We start from the raw sequence: 5,817 nt of genomic DNA on the forward strand, positions 1-5,817 counted from the left end.
CTGCCTGCCTGCCTGTTAGATGGAAGTGGCCAAAGGGGTGCAGCGTTTCCTGGAGACAGAGAAAAAATGAAAGCAAAGCTGAGAGCCTGTCCTCATGAATAATTACCATGACATCCATGGTATATAATATTCAGTGACATACATTGGTTGGACAATAACTCTCTCTGATGGAGTCAGTGTCCTCAATTAGATGAGGCAAAAATTGAGTGTTTTTTTTTTTTACCCATGATTCCTCCTTGGTAAGTGAAATCATGTGACCACTAGATGGAGGTCTTTCTTTCTGGAGAAAAAGCTGAAGTCAGCACAGCCCTAAAATTAAATGTGTGTGTTTTTATTCAGGGCCAAATGAGTAAAAGCTCTATCAAACTGAAATCATTTCTTTGACTTATCTGATGTCAACCACTGGGCCACATTAAGCCTTTCCAGTTTAACTATTCTGATATTTTGAGAGCCAACAGTCACTATAGTACACTTGAATATAAAAAATTAAAAGGTTAAGTTGTCAAACCCCATTTTCTTTACAACTAAAAATAAGTCGAGTTGAGCAATATCTCAAGAACTGTTACATGAATTTTCATACAAATTAGAAACAGATATTAAACAGATATTCATGGCACAAGCCTGACTATGAGTTTATCCATTAGATGGATTTTGATTGTAGATTCAGACAAGTTTTGAATTTGTCCAGTACTTTGATTAATGACCAAACACCTACAAAACATAAGACACTTCCACCGGTCTCAGTTGTACTTTCTGTTTAGAGCTACTAAAACATGTTAGCATGCTAACATGCTAAACTAAGATGCTGAACAAGGTATACAATACACCTGCTAAAAATCAGCATGTCAGCATTGTCACTGCAAGCATGTTCAAAGCTGTGAAACATGACAAACGTATGTTTCTTCTATGATATATAATCTTTTACAAGTGATACTCTTTGCCAGTGATGAAAAGAGATTCAGATCATTTACTTAAGTAAATGTACTAATACCACATTGTGAAAATACTCCACTGCAAGTAAAAACCCTGCATTAAAATCTTGCTCATAAGTATATGAGTATATAAGTATATATATGTATTTTAAGTATTAAAAGTGAAAGTATTAATGATGCACAAAAAATGATCCCCATCAGCGGTTTACTATTGTATTACGGTATGTTAGAATTAATATTATTGCTGCATTAATGTGTATGTTGCATTTTGCTGCTGGAAATGTTTAAGGTCGTGATTAGTTTTCATGTCGAAATGGCTGCTGTGAAAAAGGTTTGTAGGCTGAACCTGTGTGCATTTAAGCAGCATGGGCTGAAACGGTTTGTTGATATAGAGGACACTTTAAATCATAGAATAAACACACCACTCAGATTTTTGAGTGATTCATTTTAAGTTCCTGGGGTCATTTGAGGTCAGGTCTGCCTGGGGCCCTACGTGCTTGCTGCCTAGTACAGTGCCCCCCCCCTGGCACCAACAGTAACAATGCCCTCTGGCTGTGTTTCACCGATAAAGCTTGCCAAACTCCCCCATCTGAGAGTCTGAAATGTGTCATAAGGATACACTACACCACAGTCAGGTGGTGTGCCCACAGAGTCACTGGAGCACAAACAAGATGGTGATCACCCGCCTACAACCAACAGCCAAAAAAGGCCTTTGGACACTGGACCTACATGGGATAAGATTGCATGGTTGGTATCAAGTCATTCTGTGGCTCACCCTAGACGACATTGTCAAAGGTGTCAATTTAAGGGCTTGGTTGCTTGGTCATACATATTCATTACTGTTGCCTAATTATTCATCCAAAATACAAGTAATAAATCATTTTAATTGCGTAGATATTAGATGTTTGTGCTTTTTAACTGATATCTTGCACCTGAGATGTCTTTTCTGATGAAAAGTATGATTAATTTAATACATTTCTAATGGAGTTTAATACCTTTTCTTCTTTATCAGCCCGGAAAAGCCAACCATGGCACATTGATTTGGTGGCTGATGTCCGCTCCGAAGTGTTTAAAGTTGCATTTGATGACAACACCAATCAGAGAATGAGGTCAGTATATTAGCCTACAGGGGCAACCAGTAACTTTGCACGATTGGTGACATGGTTACCTGCCGTCCTGGAGGAACTAGGACATCTCCTCAACCCCTCGTAGCCGTATTGAATCATGTAATTAAGGGCAGAATCCCTCAACAGAGTGGTCAGGTTGGTGTCACCGAGAGTATCTCCCACTTCCAGCTGAGCAGGCAGGAAAAGGATGCATTTGTCACAGTTCTCTGCCATGACAAGGAAAGCAGCTGCATTAAGCTAAGCATGATTGTTTTTTTTATTATAGATCTACTAAATATTAGTTTGTGTATTTGTCCTAGACCATAGAATGCTGTTATATCCTTAAGTGGGTAAAACACAAGATATTTATGCAATTTAAGGACAATGACACTGTTTTTCCCTGTTATTCCCTCTAAACAAAATTTATTTCTTTTGTTGTGAACAGTGATACCTCCACATAATGAGGATGCCACATGCAACACTGACTGGAGAGCTTAAATAATTTAGAGACTTGTTTCATCGGACACCAGCAACTTTAGACTTTGACGTATGGCTTACAGACTGGCTGTATGTGTAATTGATGAGACGATGAGTTGTACTTCAGCATTCAAGTTGCATTGAGTAGAAGTTGCTAAAGCATGCCTCAAGTCAGCAAAATAATGCAGCATAATCAGTGCTTTTAACACTGCTTTTTATCAGTTTGTGGGGACACTCACCAAACTATGTTTTCCTTATTTGATTGTTATTAATTAAAAAACATTACATTAAAAAAAATTATCACTGCACTTGGTACAGACATGTGTGATTTAAAATTGTTTTTTAAACCTTGAGGCGCAAATCTAAATTAATTTGAAACACAAGGCGTTGCAAATAGGGTTTGACACTGACTGGCAATTCCATGACAAAAGACTGTGTGTCTTCACCAAGACCTAATTTGGAGCAGCACCCTATTAAAGATTAAAGGGCGCATTCTTCCAACTAGGCTGGGCTGACATTTTGTTTACTTCCATGAAACTCTATCACTAGTGACATAGCAAAATTCTCTTATTCTCACACAGTTAGAGGGTTTTCCAGAGATTTTGATATTACAACACAAAGACATACACAGTGTTAAAGTGTTTTTGAATGTAACCGCTGGAATTCTTAAAAGGCAACATCGTGTACTTTGTGACTATTCATTACTTTTGTTGGGACGAGGCTTTTTGAGCTCCACAATGCAGAAGCACTGATAAATGTAAGATGTAATATCCAGTTAGCAGGAGATGTATTTTGCAATAATGACCTACTCACTTTCATTATTCAGCTAATTGCACAGCAAATACTGAACTTCCCAAACTCAAAAGTCAGCAAACTGTTTTTTTTGTTTATTTCCCCTGTAAAACTCATATTTATACAATTTTCTTTCTCTATATATTTCTCCTTCAGTGGCTCTGCACCTGCCCCCCTGCACTCCAGTTTGAGAGCCAGCATACTAATAAGACAAAATAAGCCCTACTTTTATAACATGTTCTTTATTTGGCAGTAAACAAACACAACTATACCCATTTAGACACTACACACCAAACAGCACACTAATTAGATGTAAAAAGGGGTACTTTGTATCAATTTAGACAAAAACTAGCAATAATATGTTGTTTATTAGAAATTATTAGACCCTTAATTAGACCCATATGTCGTTTCAGTTTAGTGCAGTAATGCAGTTCGGTTGTACTGGGACCAAATTACCCTCTAATAAAGTTTAATAAAGGACTAACAGTGGGAAATAATACACTTTAGTTTACAGTACAGTACAGTTTTACAGTACAGTTTGATGTGTCCCTAAATGCCCTCCTAAATATCCTCAACTTGTTGCATCTTATTAGTGCACCATTAGATCTATAGTGTCTAATAAAGAACATATTATTTCTATTTTTTGTCTAATTTGATACAAAGTATGGCTTGTTGCATCAGTGTACTATAAACTAAAGCATTACCCAAAATGTTAAAGAATTTAAAAAATATTTTATTTCTCCTCCGTAGTCTATAATCAGGACTGCATCCTTAGCAACAGTCAGGTAATCATGGTATCGGTCTGCTGTTCAGAAATAACAGACTTTATAAGGCCATAATTGACCAATCAGAATGGAGTATTTAACAAAACTGTGTAATAATACAATTCATCAGCTGGATCGACTTGATGGCCTCTAGGCCTGTATGTAAAAGTTGTGGTTTGCTTTTCAGCGACCGTCTAAAGGATGAGAGAGAAAGAAAAACATAAAGAAAAGATATGTTTAATATTTTCTTTTGTTTCGTGCGCAGCCTGTGTGGATTGGCAGACTCTGCTCACAGTGACGTCTCTCAGCAGACCCTAGTTATAGTTACCAGTCTCGGGTTCAACACTCATGCACTATTCATTGGTGTATCACATCACTCCTGCCCAACTTCAGACCTGGACAAACCCAATTCTTTTCTGTACAACTTTACTTTGTTGCCTTATTCTTACGGCTGTGTAAATGTCTAAAATGTTCATGTAGTGTCCGTCTCAGGAGGAAAACAAGAGACAAGAAGTTGCTGTTTCTCTTGCAGGGAACCTCTTGGAGCTTCTCAGAGGAGGGAGACAAGAGCATCATTTTCTTGTATGGTATGTATTGTAACACATTATTTCATCTTTGGCATTTAGGCGTCAGTGTTTTGCAGCATACATGACTGGGATTGTTTCTGAGGAGGGACTTTCTGATTAATTAAAATTTGTTTTAAGTTGTTGAGAGGATTTTTTTTGTTTTGGATACTGCAGAAATATTCAGGACTTCTTGGCCTTATGCAGTTGTGTTTACTTGCATGTTTTTGGTTATTCTAAACTTCATGAGTGTTTTTTGTGCAACATGCAGCTCATGGGCGTATTTCATTACTTTGCTGAGCTCCTGACTTTCAAGCATTGTGGCATGTTTAAAATATATGCTGCATACTTTTGATGTGTTCTATGCTGTCGTTTGTTTACAGCTATTGCACACTTGTCTGAAAATGTCTAAAAAAGTAAAGAAAGCATTTTAGGAAACAAGTGTAATAAGTGTAATCCTTTATGGAGGATTGAAGGTCATTTATGTAAATATTTGAAAATGCCAATCTCGGAATTAAATGCTTGATCACGTCAAAAAAGTCACAACTTTTTAGATTAAAATTGTGCAAAGGGCACTTTGCTGATTAGTTACAGCAGATTAATTATTGTAAGTGTATTATTTTTCACAGTGCATGTGAAATGTATCCTCTTTAATTGATGTATTAAGGTCAGCTGATTTGAATAATTGAAAACCTCTTTTGAAGGCTAAGCCAGGGTGTGGCAGCACACAGACACCCCTCCTAAAATGATACATGCTCTACTTTAGTTGTGTTACTGCAGTTTGAAATATGTGTCCTAAGTCATAATTTTTTTGGATTTAAATAAATTTGCATTAAATCTTTTAGATGTTCTTAATAATTTAGGCATTTTCCAGTGGCTCTTGGACTTGATATCAATTAGATGTCAGCCTCCTTCTTTCTCTAAGACATTAGAGAAGAGCATCATGGTCTAGTCTGTTGTGGCTTCTGTTTTTGAGCAACAGGTTTTGTAGCTGTTTAAATTGAAGAAGTCTGATTCTGACTGCAGAACAAAAACATTTGTTAACTTTTTTGTTTTTTCATCAACTGAAAATAGGTGGTGAAAAATATGTTTAACTGATTGCACCGTCTATGCTTATGTTTTCTTCCTAAAAGTGCAAGCTTATTGTGTGTGAAATAGTGAACCTCTTAAAATTTCTTTCACA

The sequence above is a fragment of the Lutjanus erythropterus genome, chromosome 18, assembly GCF_056507025.1.
Source record: "Lutjanus erythropterus isolate fLutEry1 chromosome 18, fLutEry1.hap2, whole genome shotgun sequence".
NCBI classification, from domain to species: domain Eukaryota; kingdom Metazoa; phylum Chordata; class Actinopteri; order Lutjaniformes; family Lutjanidae; genus Lutjanus; species Lutjanus erythropterus.